Below are 17,301 nucleotides of genomic sequence, written 5' to 3' on the forward strand. Positions count from 1 at the left end.
CGCTTGTGCCATCTCGCGGCTGCCGCTGCTACTACTGGTGCGCGTCCCCCGCGCTTATCGAACAGACAGTGTGCTCTGGCTCTGGGTTTGACGCCAGGTCGACGCAGACGTGTGGTACGCGCGTAGCGCGAGTGCTGCTGCGTTTGGCAGTCCCTTGCGGAACACGTTGCTGGCCGAGTGCTCAGACGCACTAGTTACCGACTGCTACCACAGAATACTGCGTTTGCAATTGAAATAGACACCGGGACAGCGCGAACGCAAGTCCCGACTACCAAAAATTATGCGCCCGAGTTACTCACATTTGGAGTAATCGCGGGGGTCAGCTCGACCGAAGTGCAATGGAAGGGCCTCACCCCGGAGGAACCGCCTTCATGATCACGGTATCCCCTACGCCAGGTAAGTATGCATTCGTCGCGCCACAGGCGAGAATTTGTAGTGCCTCGCGCTATCGAGATGTAACGAGAGCTCCTGACGTTTCCGCAATCGGCGAACAGAATGGTGGCCGTCCATGTACCTGTCTCCTTACAAGAGAGCTATTGGCTGTCGAGTTAGATGGCAGACAGTCGCAACAACGCTCCTCTGCCGAGAAAAACGATGCATTTTGTGCGAGCAGCACCATACGGCTCGCGGCGCCGGCCGCTGCTGGGGTTAATTTACCGTTCCCTCCGGAAGATGGCGGGCCAAGTCCGGGTTGCCGCCTCCGGGCCCTCCTCTCCGTCTCCAACGAGCCCTCTTCCTCGGCTGTTGAAACCGCGAATGCGATCTGCGGAATGAGTGCTTTTTGCAGCCACAATGCAAGCCACACTTTACTTTCGCTCCTTCCAGGAGAGCCCTTAGTGCTAGCAAATACGGCAGCATTGTCACGCGCGGTCGACTGTCGCCGAGCAACTGAAGGACCACAGCTCAGACTGTCAGATGTTCTAAGAGAGCTGGATGCACTCGTGAGTGTTGTGCGCGACGAACAAACAGGACGTCAGTGAACTCCAAGAACGAACATCAGCCAGCACGTTCGACATTCGACGCCGAGTAACAGAAGACACTTAAAAGGTAACACTTCTTTTTGCTTCTCCTTCCGAGTAGGACGTGGAAAGCTCGATCGAATATTTGTGCAAATTTTCATTCGGAATATGGACATATTTTCTTCGCGCATAAGAGAGAAAAATAAAGTCTCATCCATGACAACATTTCAGCTGTGTCGGGTTGATTTCGAAGATGCAGATTAATTGTGCGGTATTTGGTAAACGATTGATACCTTGTAGCAATCTTGGCTTAGACGTGGATTAGGTAAAGATAAAACTAAATTGCTTTTTGTTTGTAAACACAACACGTCAGGTGTGTAACAAAGCGATGGGAAACAAGGAAGTCTCTTTTCTGTGAATGTAGTGATGCAACAACGAATTCACTGAGGGCTACCCGTTTCTGCAATTAGTAATTTATTGAAACTGCCGCTATTACGCGTCTGTCAATGTAGAACTGTGTGTGTTACAGAAGGCACTGTTCGGATATTTTGTCAGTGAGTAGGGAGAAATTGTGTTTTTAATTACACTTGTTACAGATGTTATTTCCATTCCATTCGAAACCTATCTGTTCTCACTCCAAGGGCGCCCATACGACAGACAGTTTGTACAGGGGGTGGGGGACGGCTGAATCTGGAGGTATGGTGTACTTTTAATATTTTGGAAGACGAATAGCGAGCTTGTAAAGAGGCCATAAACAGATTTGAAGTTCCGAACCTGGTAAAGACGTGTGTAATACAGACCTTTTGACTCGATTTCTTGCAAGAAAAACACCTGATAACATTGCGTTTTCTACTTTCCCTGGGAGCCCCGAGTACAGGCGAAACACAACACCTGCGACGACAAGACATTCCTTACAGAAAGTAAACGCTCACTGTCGTGGCCTAATAAACAGCCTACAGCGGTTCTCGTCCCATCACCGAATTTGAGCAACGCTGGCCCTCGTTGTCAGTGTGGCCGCCTGGGAGCACAAGTGGCTGTTGCCTAGAATTTCTCTTCCCCGTTTTCGGTACAGTTGGCCACGTCATTTCACATCCCCGCAAGCTCCTCAAGTGCCGCAAGTCTGCAAGTCTCGGGACGCTACGCTAGACGCTTGCTGCCGGCCCCCTCATGTACCTGGCCACAGACGACAAAGCGTTCGGCTGGGCGACGCCTCGTGTACGCCGGCTCGCGCCACCGCGGTCGCCGCGCGTGCAGGGAATGCCGCGCCGTCCAATTGCGTTTGGCGCGCATTCCCCTGATGGACAGAGAAAGCCAAAAGTCGCCGTTCGGCCATTAATGTGGATGTCGTACCAGAGTTAGACCGCTTGTGCCATCTCGCGGCTGCCGCTGCTACTACTGGTGCGCGTCCCCCGCGCTTATCGAACAGACAGTGTGCTCTGGCTCTGGGTTTGACGCCAGGTCGACGCAGACGTGTGGTACGCGCGTAGCGCGAGTGCTGCTGCGTTTGGCAGTCCCTTGCGGAACACGTTGCTGGCCGAGTGCTCAGACGCACTAGTTACCGACTGCTACCACAGAATACTGCGTTTGCAATTGAAATAGACACCGGGACAGCGCGAACGCAAGTCCCGACTACCAAAAATTATGCGCCCGAGTTACTCACATTTGGAGTAATCGCGGGGGTCAGCTCGACCGAAGTGCAATGGAAGGGCCTCACCCCGGAGGAACCGCCTTCATGATCACGGTATCCCCTACGCCAGGTAAGTATGCATTCGTCGCGCCACAGGCGAGAATTTGTAGTGCCTCGCGCTATTCGAGATGTAACGAGAGCTCCTGACGTTTCCGCAATCGGCGAACAGAATGGTGGCCGTCCATGTACCTGTCTCCTTACAAGAGAGCTATTGGCTGTCGAGTTAGATGGCAGACAGTCGCAACAACGCTCCTCTGCCGAGAAAAACGATGCATTTTGTGCGAGCAGCACCATACGGCTCGCGGCGCCGGCCGCTGCTGGGGTTAATTTACCGTTCCCTCCGGAAGATGGCGGGCCAAGTCCGGGTTGCCGCCTCCGGGCCCTCCTCTCCGTCTCCAACGAGCCCTCTTCCTCGGCTGTTGAAACCGCGAATGCGATCTGCGGAATGAGTGCTTTTTGCAGCCACAATGCAAGCCACACTTTACTTTCGCTCCTTCCAGGAGAGCCCTTAGTGCTAGCAAATACGGCAGCATTGTCACGCGCGGTCGACTGTCGCCGAGCAACTGAAGGACCACAGCTCAGACTGTCAGATGTTCTAAGAGAGCTGGATGCACTCGTGAGTGTTGTGCGCGACGAACAAACAGGACGTCAGTGAACTCCAAGAACGAACATCAGCCAGCACGTTCGACATTCGACGCCGAGTAACAGAAGACACTTAAAAGGTAACACTTCTTTTTGCTTCTCCTTCCGAGTAGGACGTGGAAAGCTCGATCGAATATTTGTGCAAATTTTCATTCGGAATATGGACATATTTTCTTCGCGCATAAGAGAGAAAAATAAAGTCTCATCCATGACAACATTTCAGCTGTGTCGGGTTGATTTCGAAGATGCAGATTAATTGTGCGGTATTTGGTAAACGATTGATACCTTGTAGCAATCTTGGCTTAGACGTGGATTAGGTAAAGATAAAACTAAATTGCTTTTTGTTTGTAAACACAACACGTCAGGTGTGTAACAAAGCGATGGGAAACAAGGAAGTCTCTTTTCTGTGAATGTAGTGATGCAACAACGAATTCACTGAGGGCTACCCGTTTCTGCAATTAGTAATTTATTGAAACTGCCGCTATTACGCGTCTGTCAATGTAGAACTGTGTGTGTTACAGAAGGCACTGTTCGGATATTTTGTCAGTGAGTAGGGAGAAATTGTGTTTTTAATTACACTTGTTACAGATGTTATTTCCATTCCATTCGAAACCTATCTGTTCTCACTCCAAGGGCGCCCATACGACAGACAGTTTGTACAGGGGGTGGGGGACGGCTGAATCTGGAGGTATGGTGTACTTTTAATATTTTGGAAGACGAATAGCGAGCTTGTAAAGAGGCCATAAACAGATTTGAAGTTCCGAACCTGGTAAAGACGTGTGTAATACAGACCTTTTGACTCGATTTCTTGCAAGAAAAACACCTGATAACATTGCGTTTTCTACTTTCCCTGGGAGCCCCGAGTACAGGCGAAACACAACACCTGCGACGACAAGACATTCCTTACAGAAAGTAAACGCTCACTGTCGTGGCCTAATAAACAGCCTACAGCGGTTCTCGTCCCATCACCGAATTTGAGCAACGCTGGCCCTCGTTGTCAGTGTGGCCGCCTGGGAGCACAAGTGGCTGTTGCCTAGAATTTCTCTTCCCCGTTTTCGGTACAGTTGGCCACGTCATTTCACATCCCCGCAAGCTCCTCAAGTGCCGCAAGTCTGCAAGTCTCGGGACGCTACGCTAGACGCTTGCTGCCGGCCCCCTCATGTACCTGGCCACAGACGACAAAGCGTTCGGCTGGGCGACGCCTCGTGTACGCCGGCTCGCGCCACCGCGGTCGCCGCGCGTGCAGGGAATGCCGCGCCGTCCAATTGCGTTTGGCGCGCATTCCCCTGATGGACAGAGAAAGCCAAAAGTCGCCGTTCGGCCATTAATGTGGATGTCGTACCAGAGTTAGACCGCTTGTGCCATCTCGCGGCTGCCGCTGCTACTACTGGTGCGCGTCCCCCGCGCTTATCGAACAGACAGTGTGCTCTGGCTCTGGGTTTGACGCCAGGTCGACGCAGACGTGTGGTACGCGCGTAGCGCGAGTGCTGCTGCGTTTGGCAGTCCCTTGCGGAACACGTTGCTGGCCGAGTGCTCAGACGCACTAGTTACCGACTGCTACCACAGAATACTGCGTTTGCAATTGAAATAGACACCGGGACAGCGCGAACGCAAGTCCCGACTACCAAAAATTATGCGCCCGAGTTACTCACATTTGGAGTAATCGCGGGGGTCAGCTCGACCGAAGTGCAATGGAAGGGCCTCACCCCGGAGGAACCGCCTTCATGATCACGGTATCCCCTACGCCAGGTAAGTATGCATTCGTCGCGCCACAGGCGAGAATTTGTAGTGCCTCGCGCTATCGAGATGTAACGAGAGCTCCTGACGTTTCCGCAATCGGCGAACAGAATGGTGGCCGTCCATGTACCTGTCTCCTTACAAGAGAGCTATTGGCTGTCGAGTTAGATGGCAGACAGTCGCAACAACGCTCCTCTGCCGAGAAAAACGATGCATTTTGTGCGAGCAGCACCATACGGCTCGCGGCGCCGGCCGCTGCTGGGGTTAATTTACCGTTCCCTCCGGAAGATGGCGGGCCAAGTCCGGGTTGCCGCCTCCGGGCCCTCCTCTCCGTCTCCAACGAGCCCTCTTCCTCGGCTGTTGAAACCGCGAATGCGATCTGCGGAATGAGTGCTTTTTGCAGCCACAATGCAAGCCACACTTTACTTTCGCTCCTTCCAGGAGAGCCCTTAGTGCTAGCAAATACGGCAGCATTGTCACGCGCGGTCGACTGTCGCCGAGCAACTGAAGGACCACAGCTCAGACTGTCAGATGTTCTAAGAGAGCTGGATGCACTCGTGAGTGTTGTGCGCGACGAACAAACAGGACGTCAGTGAACTCCAAGAACGAACATCAGCCAGCACGTTCGACATTCGACGCCGAGTAACAGAAGACACTTAAAAGGTAACACTTCTTTTTGCTTCTCCTTCCGAGTAGGACGTGGAAAGCTCGATCGAATATTTGTGCAAATTTTCATTCGGAATATGGACATATTTTCTTCGCGCATAAGAGAGAAAAATAAAGTCTCATCCATGACAACATTTCAGCTGTGTCGGGTTGATTTCGAAGATGCAGATTAATTGTGCGGTATTTGGTAAACGATTGATACCTTGTAGCAATCTTGGCTTAGACGTGGATTAGGTAAAGATAAAACTAAATTGCTTTTTGTTTGTAAACACAACACGTCAGGTGTGTAACAAAGCGATGGGAAACAAGGAAGTCTCTTTTCTGTGAATGTAGTGATGCAACAACGAATTCACTGAGGGCTACCCGTTTCTGCAATTAGTAATTTATTGAAACTGCCGCTATTACGCGTCTGTCAATGTAGAACTGTGTGTGTTACAGAAGGCACTGTTCGGATATTTTGTCAGTGAGTAGGGAGAAATTGTGTTTTTAATTACACTTGTTACAGATGTTATTTCCATTCCATTCGAAACCTATCTGTTCTCACTCCAAGGGCGCCCATACGACAGACAGTTTGTACAGGGGGTGGGGGACGGCTGAATCTGGAGGTATGGTGTACTTTTAATATTTTGGAAGACGAATAGCGAGCTTGTAAAGAGGCCATAAACAGATTTGAAGTTCCGAACCTGGTAAAGACGTGTGTAATACAGACCTTTTGACTCGATTTCTTGCAAGAAAAACACCTGATAACATTGCGTTTTCTACTTTCCCTGGGAGCCCCGAGTACAGGCGAAACACAACACCTGCGACGACAAGACATTCCTTACAGAAAGTAAACGCTCACTGTCGTGGCCTAATAAACAGCCTACAGCGGTTCTCGTCCCATCACCGAATTTGAGCAACGCTGGCCCTCGTTGTCAGTGTGGCCGCCTGGGAGCACAAGTGGCTGTTGCCTAGAATTTCTCTTCCCCGTTTTCGGTACAGTTGGCCACGTCATTTCACATCCCCGCAAGCTCCTCAAGTGCCGCAAGTCTGCAAGTCTCGGGACGCTACGCTAGACGCTTGCTGCCGGCCCCCTCATGTACCTGGCCACAGACGACAAAGCGTTCGGCTGGGCGACGCCTCGTGTACGCCGGCTCGCGCCACCGCGGTCGCCGCGCGTGCAGGGAATGCCGCGCCGTCCAATTGCGTTTGGCGCGCATTCCCCTGATGGACAGAGAAAGCCAAAAGTCGCCGTTCGGCCATTAATGTGGATGTCGTACCAGAGTTAGACCGCTTGTGCCATCTCGCGGCTGCCGCTGCTACTACTGGTGCGCGTCCCCCGCGCTTATCGAACAGACAGTGTGCTCTGGCTCTGGGTTTGACGCCAGGTCGACGCAGACGTGTGGTACGCGCGTAGCGCGAGTGCTGCTGCGTTTGGCAGTCCCTTGCGGAACACGTTGCTGGCCGAGTGCTCAGACGCACTAGTTACCGACTGCTACCACAGAATACTGCGTTTGCAATTGAAATAGACACCGGGACAGCGCGAACGCAAGTCCCGACTACCAAAAATTATGCGCCCGAGTTACTCACATTTGGAGTAATCGCGGGGGTCAGCTCGACCGAAGTGCAATGGAAGGGCCTCACCCCGGAGGAACCGCCTTCATGATCACGGTATCCCCTACGCCAGGTAAGTATGCATTCGTCGCGCCACAGGCGAGAATTTGTAGTGCCTCGCGCTATCGAGATGTAACGAGAGCTCCTGACGTTTCCGCAATCGGCGAACAGAATGGTGGCCGTCCATGTACCTGTCTCCTTACAAGAGAGCTATTGGCTGTCGAGTTAGATGGCAGACAGTCGCAACAACGCTCCTCTGCCGAGAAAAACGATGCATTTTGTGCGAGCAGCACCATACGGCTCGCGGCGCCGGCCGCTGCTGGGGTTAATTTACCGTTCCCTCCGGAAGATGGCGGGCCAAGTCCGGGTTGCCGCCTCCGGGCCCTCCTCTCCGTCTCCAACGAGCCCTCTTCCTCGGCTGTTGAAACCGCGAATGCGATCTGCGGAATGAGTGCTTTTTGCAGCCACAATGCAAGCCACACTTTACTTTCGCTCCTTCCAGGAGAGCCCTTAGTGCTAGCAAATACGGCAGCATTGTCACGCGCGGTCGACTGTCGCCGAGCAACTGAAGGACCACAGCTCAGACTGTCAGATGTTCTAAGAGAGCTGGATGCACTCGTGAGTGTTGTGCGCGACGAACAAACAGGACGTCAGTGAACTCCAAGAACGAACATCAGCCAGCACGTTCGACATTCGACGCCGAGTAACAGAAGACACTTAAAAGGTAACACTTCTTTTTGCTTCTCCTTCCGAGTAGGACGTGGAAAGCTCGATCGAATATTTGTGCAAATTTTCATTCGGAATATGGACATATTTTCTTCGCGCATAAGAGAGAAAAATAAAGTCTCATCCATGACAACATTTCAGCTGTGTCGGGTTGATTTCGAAGATGCAGATTAATTGTGCGGTATTTGGTAAACGATTGATACCTTGTAGCAATCTTGGCTTAGACGTGGATTAGGTAAAGATAAAACTAAATTGCTTTTTGTTTGTAAACACAACACGTCAGGTGTGTAACAAAGCGATGGGAAACAAGGAAGTCTCTTTTCTGTGAATGTAGTGATGCAACAACGAATTCACTGAGGGCTACCCGTTTCTGCAATTAGTAATTTATTGAAACTGCCGCTATTACGCGTCTGTCAATGTAGAACTGTGTGTGTTACAGAAGGCACTGTTCGGATATTTTGTCAGTGAGTAGGGAGAAATTGTGTTTTTAATTACACTTGTTACAGATGTTATTTCCATTCCATTCGAAACCTATCTGTTCTCACTCCAAGGGCGCCCATACGACAGACAGTTTGTACAGGGGGTGGGGGACGGCTGAATCTGGAGGTATGGTGTACTTTTAATATTTTGGAAGACGAATAGCGAGCTTGTAAAGAGGCCATAAACAGATTTGAAGTTCCGAACCTGGTAAAGACGTGTGTAATACAGACCTTTTGACTCGATTTCTTGCAAGAAAAACACCTGATAACATTGCGTTTTCTACTTTCCCTGGGAGCCCCGAGTACAGGCGAAACACAACACCTGCGACGACAAGACATTCCTTACAGAAAGTAAACGCTCACTGTCGTGGCCTAATAAACAGCCTACAGCGGTTCTCGTCCCATCACCGAATTTGAGCAACGCTGGCCCTCGTTGTCAGTGTGGCCGCCTGGGAGCACAAGTGGCTGTTGCCTAGAATTTCTCTTCCCCGTTTTCGGTACAGTTGGCCACGTCATTTCACATCCCCGCAAGCTCCTCAAGTGCCGCAAGTCTGCAAGTCTCGGGACGCTACGCTAGACGCTTGCTGCCGGCCCCCTCATGTACCTGGCCACAGACGACAAAGCGTTCGGCTGGGCGACGCCTCGTGTACGCCGGCTCGCGCCACCGCGGTCGCCGCGCGTGCAGGGAATGCCGCGCCGTCCAATTGCGTTTGGCGCGCATTCCCCTGATGGACAGAGAAAGCCAAAAGTCGCCGTTCGGCCATTAATGTGGATGTCGTACCAGAGTTAGACCGCTTGTGCCATCTCGCGGCTGCCGCTGCTACTACTGGTGCGCGTCCCCCGCGCTTATCGAACAGACAGTGTGCTCTGGCTCTGGGTTTGACGCCAGGTCGACGCAGACGTGTGGTACGCGCGTAGCGCGAGTGCTGCTGCGTTTGGCAGTCCCTTGCGGAACACGTTGCTGGCCGAGTGCTCAGACGCACTAGTTACCGACTGCTACCACAGAATACTGCGTTTGCAATTGAAATAGACACCGGGACAGCGCGAACGCAAGTCCCGACTACCAAAAATTATGCGCCCGAGTTACTCACATTTGGAGTAATCGCGGGGGTCAGCTCGACCGAAGTGCAATGGAAGGGCCTCACCCCGGAGGAACCGCCTTCATGATCACGGTATCCCCTACGCCAGGTAAGTATGCATTCGTCGCGCCACAGGCGAGAATTTGTAGTGCCTCGCGCTATCGAGATGTAACGAGAGCTCCTGACGTTTCCGCAATCGGCGAACAGAATGGTGGCCGTCCATGTACCTGTCTCCTTACAAGAGAGCTATTGGCTGTCGAGTTAGATGGCAGACAGTCGCAACAACGCTCCTCTGCCGAGAAAAACGATGCATTTTGTGCGAGCAGCACCATACGGCTCGCGGCGCCGGCCGCTGCTGGGGTTAATTTACCGTTCCCTCCGGAAGATGGCGGGCCAAGTCCGGGTTGCCGCCTCCGGGCCCTCCTCTCCGTCTCCAACGAGCCCTCTTCCTCGGCTGTTGAAACCGCGAATGCGATCTGCGGAATGAGTGCTTTTTGCAGCCACAATGCAAGCCACACTTTACTTTCGCTCCTTCCAGGAGAGCCCTTAGTGCTAGCAAATACGGCAGCATTGTCACGCGCGGTCGACTGTCGCCGAGCAACTGAAGGACCACAGCTCAGACTGTCAGATGTTCTAAGAGAGCTGGATGCACTCGTGAGTGTTGTGCGCGACGAACAAACAGGACGTCAGTGAACTCCAAGAACGAACATCAGCCAGCACGTTCGACATTCGACGCCGAGTAACAGAAGACACTTAAAAGGTAACACTTCTTTTTGCTTCTCCTTCCGAGTAGGACGTGGAAAGCTCGATCGAATATTTGTGCAAATTTTCATTCGGAATATGGACATATTTTCTTCGCGCATAAGAGAGAAAAATAAAGTCTCATCCATGACAACATTTCAGCTGTGTCGGGTTGATTTCGAAGATGCAGATTAATTGTGCGGTATTTGGTAAACGATTGATACCTTGTAGCAATCTTGGCTTAGACGTGGATTAGGTAAAGATAAAACTAAATTGCTTTTTGTTTGTAAACACAACACGTCAGGTGTGTAACAAAGCGATGGGAAACAAGGAAGTCTCTTTTCTGTGAATGTAGTGATGCAACAACGAATTCACTGAGGGCTACCCGTTTCTGCAATTAGTAATTTATTGAAACTGCCGCTATTACGCGTCTGTCAATGTAGAACTGTGTGTGTTACAGAAGGCACTGTTCGGATATTTTGTCAGTGAGTAGGGAGAAATTGTGTTTTTAATTACACTTGTTACAGATGTTATTTCCATTCCATTCGAAACCTATCTGTTCTCACTCCAAGGGCGCCCATACGACAGACAGTTTGTACAGGGGGTGGGGGACGGCTGAATCTGGAGGTATGGTGTACTTTTAATATTTTGGAAGACGAATAGCGAGCTTGTAAAGAGGCCATAAACAGATTTGAAGTTCCGAACCTGGTAAAGACGTGTGTAATACAGACCTTTTGACTCGATTTCTTGCAAGAAAAACACCTGATAACATTGCGTTTTCTACTTTCCCTGGGAGCCCCGAGTACAGGCGAAACACAACACCTGCGACGACAAGACATTCCTTACAGAAAGTAAACGCTCACTGTCGTGGCCTAATAAACAGCCTACAGCGGTTCTCGTCCCATCACCGAATTTGAGCAACGCTGGCCCTCGTTGTCAGTGTGGCCGCCTGGGAGCACAAGTGGCTGTTGCCTAGAATTTCTCTTCCCCGTTTTCGGTACAGTTGGCCACGTCATTTCACATCCCCGCAAGCTCCTCAAGTGCCGCAAGTCTGCAAGTCTCGGGACGCTACGCTAGACGCTTGCTGCCGGCCCCCTCATGTACCTGGCCACAGACGACAAAGCGTTCGGCTGGGCGACGCCTCGTGTACGCCGGCTCGCGCCACCGCGGTCGCCGCGCGTGCAGGGAATGCCGCGCCGTCCAATTGCGTTTGGCGCGCATTCCCCTGATGGACAGAGAAAGCCAAAAGTCGCCGTTCGGCCATTAATGTGGATGTCGTACCAGAGTTAGACCGCTTGTGCCATCTCGCGGCTGCCGCTGCTACTACTGGTGCGCGTCCCCCGCGCTTATCGAACAGACAGTGTGCTCTGGCTCTGGGTTTGACGCCAGGTCGACGCAGACGTGTGGTACGCGCGTAGCGCGAGTGCTGCTGCGTTTGGCAGTCCCTTGCGGAACACGTTGCTGGCCGAGTGCTCAGACGCACTAGTTACCGACTGCTACCACAGAATACTGCGTTTGCAATTGAAATAGACACCGGGACAGCGCGAACGCAAGTCCCGACTACCAAAAATTATGCGCCCGAGTTACTCACATTTGGAGTAATCGCGGGGGTCAGCTCGACCGAAGTGCAATGGAAGGGCCTCACCCCGGAGGAACCGCCTTCATGATCACGGTATCCCCTACGCCAGGTAAGTATGCATTCGTCGCGCCACAGGCGAGAATTTGTAGTGCCTCGCGCTATCGAGATGTAACGAGAGCTCCTGACGTTTCCGCAATCGGCGAACAGAATGGTGGCCGTCCATGTACCTGTCTCCTTACAAGAGAGCTATTGGCTGTCGAGTTAGATGGCAGACAGTCGCAACAACGCTCCTCTGCCGAGAAAAACGATGCATTTTGTGCGAGCAGCACCATACGGCTCGCGGCGCCGGCCGCTGCTGGGGTTAATTTACCGTTCCCTCCGGAAGATGGCGGGCCAAGTCCGGGTTGCCGCCTCCGGGCCCTCCTCTCCGTCTCCAACGAGCCCTCTTCCTCGGCTGTTGAAACCGCGAATGCGATCTGCGGAATGAGTGCTTTTTGCAGCCACAATGCAAGCCACACTTTACTTTCGCTCCTTCCAGGAGAGCCCTTAGTGCTAGCAAATACGGCAGCATTGTCACGCGCGGTCGACTGTCGCCGAGCAACTGAAGGACCACAGCTCAGACTGTCAGATGTTCTAAGAGAGCTGGATGCACTCGTGAGTGTTGTGCGCGACGAACAAACAGGACGTCAGTGAACTCCAAGAACGAACATCAGCCAGCACGTTCGACATTCGACGCCGAGTAACAGAAGACACTTAAAAGGTAACACTTCTTTTTGCTTCTCCTTCCGAGTAGGACGTGGAAAGCTCGATCGAATATTTGTGCAAATTTTCATTCGGAATATGGACATATTTTCTTCGCGCATAAGAGAGAAAAATAAAGTCTCATCCATGACAACATTTCAGCTGTGTCGGGTTGATTTCGAAGATGCAGATTAATTGTGCGGTATTTGGTAAACGATTGATACCTTGTAGCAATCTTGGCTTAGACGTGGATTAGGTAAAGATAAAACTAAATTGCTTTTTGTTTGTAAACACAACACGTCAGGTGTGTAACAAAGCGATGGGAAACAAGGAAGTCTCTTTTCTGTGAATGTAGTGATGCAACAACGAATTCACTGAGGGCTACCCGTTTCTGCAATTAGTAATTTATTGAAACTGCCGCTATTACGCGTCTGTCAATGTAGAACTGTGTGTGTTACAGAAGGCACTGTTCGGATATTTTGTCAGTGAGTAGGGAGAAATTGTGTTTTTAATTACACTTGTTACAGATGTTATTTCCATTCCATTCGAAACCTATCTGTTCTCACTCCAAGGGCGCCCATACGACAGACAGTTTGTACAGGGGGTGGGGGACGGCTGAATCTGGAGGTATGGTGTACTTTTAATATTTTGGAAGACGAATAGCGAGCTTGTAAAGAGGCCATAAACAGATTTGAAGTTCCGAACCTGGTAAAGACGTGTGTAATACAGACCTTTTGACTCGATTTCTTGCAAGAAAAACACCTGATAACATTGCGTTTTCTACTTTCCCTGGGAGCCCCGAGTACAGGCGAAACACAACACCTGCGACGACAAGACATTCCTTACAGAAAGTAAACGCTCACTGTCGTGGCCTAATAAACAGCCTACAGCGGTTCTCGTCCCATCACCGAATTTGAGCAACGCTGGCCCTCGTTGTCAGTGTGGCCGCCTGGGAGCACAAGTGGCTGTTGCCTAGAATTTCTCTTCCCCGTTTTCGGTACAGTTGGCCACGTCATTTCACATCCCCGCAAGCTCCTCAAGTGCCGCAAGTCTGCAAGTCTCGGGACGCTACGCTAGACGCTTGCTGCCGGCCCCCTCATGTACCTGGCCACAGACGACAAAGCGTTCGGCTGGGCGACGCCTCGTGTACGCCGGCTCGCGCCACCGCGGTCGCCGCGCGTGCAGGGAATGCCGCGCCGTCCAATTGCGTTTGGCGCGCATTCCCCTGATGGACAGAGAAAGCCAAAAGTCGCCGTTCGGCCATTAATGTGGATGTCGTACCAGAGTTAGACCGCTTGTGCCATCTCGCGGCTGCCGCTGCTACTACTGGTGCGCGTCCCCCGCGCTTATCGAACAGACAGTGTGCTCTGGCTCTGGGTTTGACGCCAGGTCGACGCAGACGTGTGGTACGCGCGTAGCGCGAGTGCTGCTGCGTTTGGCAGTCCCTTGCGGAACACGTTGCTGGCCGAGTGCTCAGACGCACTAGTTACCGACTGCTACCACAGAATACTGCGTTTGCAATTGAAATAGACACCGGGACAGCGCGAACGCAAGTCCCGACTACCAAAAATTATGCGCCCGAGTTACTCACATTTGGAGTAATCGCGGGGGTCAGCTCGACCGAAGTGCAATGGAAGGGCCTCACCCCGGAGGAACCGCCTTCATGATCACGGTATCCCCTACGCCAGGTAAGTATGCATTCGTCGCGCCACAGGCGAGAATTTGTAGTGCCTCGCGCTATCGAGATGTAACGAGAGCTCCTGACGTTTCCGCAATCGGCGAACAGAATGGTGGCCGTCCATGTACCTGTCTCCTTACAAGAGAGCTATTGGCTGTCGAGTTAGATGGCAGACAGTCGCAACAACGCTCCTCTGCCGAGAAAAACGATGCATTTTGTGCGAGCAGCACCATACGGCTCGCGGCGCCGGCCGCTGCTGGGGTTAATTTACCGTTCCCATCCGGAAGATGGCGGGCCAAGTCCGGGTTGCCGCCTCCGGGCCCTCCTCTCCGTCTCCAACGAGCCCTCTTCCTCGGCTGTTGAAACCGCGAATGCGATCTGCGGAATGAGTGCTTTTTGCAGCCACAATGCAAGCCACACTTTACTTTCGCTCCTTCCAGGAGAGCCCTTAGTGCTAGCAAATACGGCAGCATTGTCACGCGCGGTCGACTGTCGCCGAGCAACTGAAGGACCACAGCTCAGACTGTCAGATGTTCTAAGAGAGCTGGATGCACTCGTGAGTGTTGTGCGCGACGAACAAACAGGACGTCAGTGAACTCCAAGAACGAACATCAGCCAGCACGTTCGACATTCGACGCCGAGTAACAGAAGACACTTAAAAGGTAACACTTCTTTTTGCTTCTCCTTCCGAGTAGGACGTGGAAAGCTCGATCGAATATTTGTGCAAATTTTCATTCGGAATATGGACATATTTTCTTCGCGCATAAGAGAGAAAAATAAAGTCTCATCCATGACAACATTTCAGCTGTGTCGGGTTGATTTCGAAGATGCAGATTAATTGTGCGGTATTTGGTAAACGATTGATACCTTGTAGCAATCTTGGCTTAGACGTGGATTAGGTAAAGATAAAACTAAATTGCTTTTTGTTTGTAAACACAACACGTCAGGTGTGTAACAAAGCGATGGGAAACAAGGAAGTCTCTTTTCTGTGAATGTAGTGATGCAACAACGAATTCACTGAGGGCTACCCGTTTCTGCAATTAGTAATTTATTGAAACTGCCGCTATTACGCGTCTGTCAATGTAGAACTGTGTGTGTTACAGAAGGCACTGTTCGGATATTTTGTCAGTGAGTAGGGAGAAATTGTGTTTTTAATTACACTTGTTACAGATGTTATTTCCATTCCATTCGAAACCTATCTGTTCTCACTCCAAGGGCGCCCATACGACAGACAGTTTGTACAGGGGGTGGGGGACGGCTGAATCTGGAGGTATGGTGTACTTTTAATATTTTGGAAGACGAATAGCGAGCTTGTAAAGAGGCCATAAACAGATTTGAAGTTCCGAACCTGGTAAAGACGTGTGTAATACAGACCTTTTGACTCGATTTCTTGCAAGAAAAACACCTGATAACATTGCGTTTTCTACTTTCCCTGGGAGCCCCGAGTACAGGCGAAACACAACACCTGCGACGACAAGACATTCCTTACAGAAAGTAAACGCTCACTGTCGTGGCCTAATAAACAGCCTACAGCGGTTCTCGTCCCATCACCGAATTTGAGCAACGCTGGCCCTCGTTGTCAGTGTGGCCGCCTGGGAGCACAAGTGGCTGTTGCCTAGAATTTCTCTTCCCCGTTTTCGGTACAGTTGGCCACGTCATTTCACATCCCCGCAAGCTCCTCAAGTGCCGCAAGTCTGCAAGTCTCGGGACGCTACGCTAGACGCTTGCTGCCGGCCCCCTCATGTACCTGGCCACAGACGACAAAGCGTTCGGCTGGGCGACGCCTCGTGTACGCCGGCTCGCGCCACCGCGGTCGCCGCGCGTGCAGGGAATGCCGCGCCGTCCAATTGCGTTTGGCGCGCATTCCCCTGATGGACAGAGAAAGCCAAAAGTCGCCGTTCGGCCATTAATGTGGATGTCGTACCAGAGTTAGACCGCTTGTGCCATCTCGCGGCTGCCGCTGCTACTACTGGTGCGCGTCCCCCGCGCTTATCGAACAGACAGTGTGCTCTGGCTCTGGGTTTGACGCCAGGTCGACGCAGACGTGTGGTACGCGCGTAGCGCGAGTGCTGCTGCGTTTGGCAGTCCCTTGCGGAACACGTTGCTGGCCGAGTGCTCAGACGCACTAGTTACCGACTGCTACCACAGAATACTGCGTTTGCAATTGAAATAGACACCGGGACAGCGCGAACGCAAGTCCCGACTACCAAAAATTATGCGCCCGAGTTACTCACATTTGGAGTAATCGCGGGGGTCAGCTCGACCGAAGTGCAATGGAAGGGCCTCACCCCGGAGGAACCGCCTTCATGATCACGGTATCCCCTACGCCAGGTAAGTATGCATTCGTCGCGCCACAGGCGAGAATTTGTAGTGCCTCGCGCTATCGAGATGTAACGAGAGCTCCTGACGTTTCCGCAATCGGCGAACAGAATGGTGGCCGTCCATGTACCTGTCTCCTTACAAGAGAGCTATTGGCTGTCGAGTTAGATGGCAGACAGTCGCAACAACGCTCCTCTGCCGAGAAAAACGATGCATTTTGTGCGAGCAGCACCATACGGCTCGCGGCGCCGGCCGCTGCTGGGGTTAATTTACCGTTCCCTCCGGAAGATGGCGGGCCAAGTCCGGGTTGCCGCCTCCGGGCCCTCCTCTCCGTCTCCAACGAGCCCTCTTCCTCGGCTGTTGAAACCGCGAATGCGATCTGCGGAATGAGTGCTTTTTGCAGCCACAATGCAAGCCACACTTTACTTTCGCTCCTTCCAGGAGAGCCCTTAGTGCTAGCAAATACGGCAGCATTGTCACGCGCGGTCGACTGTCGCCGAGCAACTGAAGGACCACAGCTCAGACTGTCAGATGTTCTAAGAGAGCTGGATGCACTCGTGAGTGTTGTGCGCGACGAACAAACAGGACGTCAGTGAACTCCAAGAACGAACATCAGCCAGCACGTTCGACATTCGACGCCGAGTAACAGAAGACACTTAAAAGGTAACACTTCTT

General features: G+C 52.0%; 8 non-coding genes across 8 annotated transcripts; all 8 read right to left on the bottom strand.

The window, feature by feature from the left end:
* Positions 1 to 241: 241 nt before the first annotated feature.
* LOC126446568 (U1 spliceosomal RNA) lies at positions 242 to 404 on the bottom strand. The gene has a single exon (XR_007583339.1). It is a non-coding gene; the product is annotated as a U1 spliceosomal RNA (small nuclear RNA).
* A 2,157-nt stretch (positions 405 to 2,561) lies between these two features.
* LOC126446578 (U1 spliceosomal RNA) lies at positions 2,562 to 2,724 on the bottom strand. The gene has a single exon (XR_007583348.1). It is a non-coding gene; the product is annotated as a U1 spliceosomal RNA (small nuclear RNA).
* A 2,158-nt stretch (positions 2,725 to 4,882) lies between these two features.
* LOC126446579 (U1 spliceosomal RNA) lies at positions 4,883 to 5,045 on the bottom strand. Its single transcript, XR_007583349.1, has one exon. It is a non-coding gene; the product is annotated as a U1 spliceosomal RNA (small nuclear RNA).
* A 2,157-nt stretch (positions 5,046 to 7,202) lies between these two features.
* LOC126446580 (U1 spliceosomal RNA) lies at positions 7,203 to 7,365 on the bottom strand. The gene has a single exon (XR_007583350.1). It is a non-coding gene; the product is annotated as a U1 spliceosomal RNA (small nuclear RNA).
* Positions 7,366 to 9,522: 2,157 nt separating this feature from the next.
* On the bottom strand, positions 9,523 to 9,685 carry LOC126446581 (U1 spliceosomal RNA). Its single transcript, XR_007583351.1, has one exon. It is a non-coding gene; the product is annotated as a U1 spliceosomal RNA (small nuclear RNA).
* Positions 9,686 to 11,842: 2,157 nt separating this feature from the next.
* Positions 11,843 to 12,005, bottom strand: LOC126446569 (U1 spliceosomal RNA). The gene has a single exon (XR_007583340.1). It is a non-coding gene; the product is annotated as a U1 spliceosomal RNA (small nuclear RNA).
* Positions 12,006 to 14,162: 2,157 nt separating this feature from the next.
* On the bottom strand, positions 14,163 to 14,325 carry LOC126446570 (U1 spliceosomal RNA). The gene has a single exon (XR_007583341.1). It is a non-coding gene; the product is annotated as a U1 spliceosomal RNA (small nuclear RNA).
* A 2,158-nt stretch (positions 14,326 to 16,483) lies between these two features.
* On the bottom strand, positions 16,484 to 16,646 carry LOC126446571 (U1 spliceosomal RNA). The gene has a single exon (XR_007583342.1). It is a non-coding gene; the product is annotated as a U1 spliceosomal RNA (small nuclear RNA).
* Between the last annotated feature and the right edge of the window lie 655 nt (positions 16,647 to 17,301).

This window comes from Schistocerca serialis, unplaced genomic scaffold, assembly GCF_023864345.2.
Source record: "Schistocerca serialis cubense isolate TAMUIC-IGC-003099 unplaced genomic scaffold, iqSchSeri2.2 HiC_scaffold_402, whole genome shotgun sequence".
Lineage (NCBI taxonomy): Eukaryota > Metazoa > Arthropoda > Insecta > Orthoptera > Acrididae > Schistocerca > Schistocerca serialis.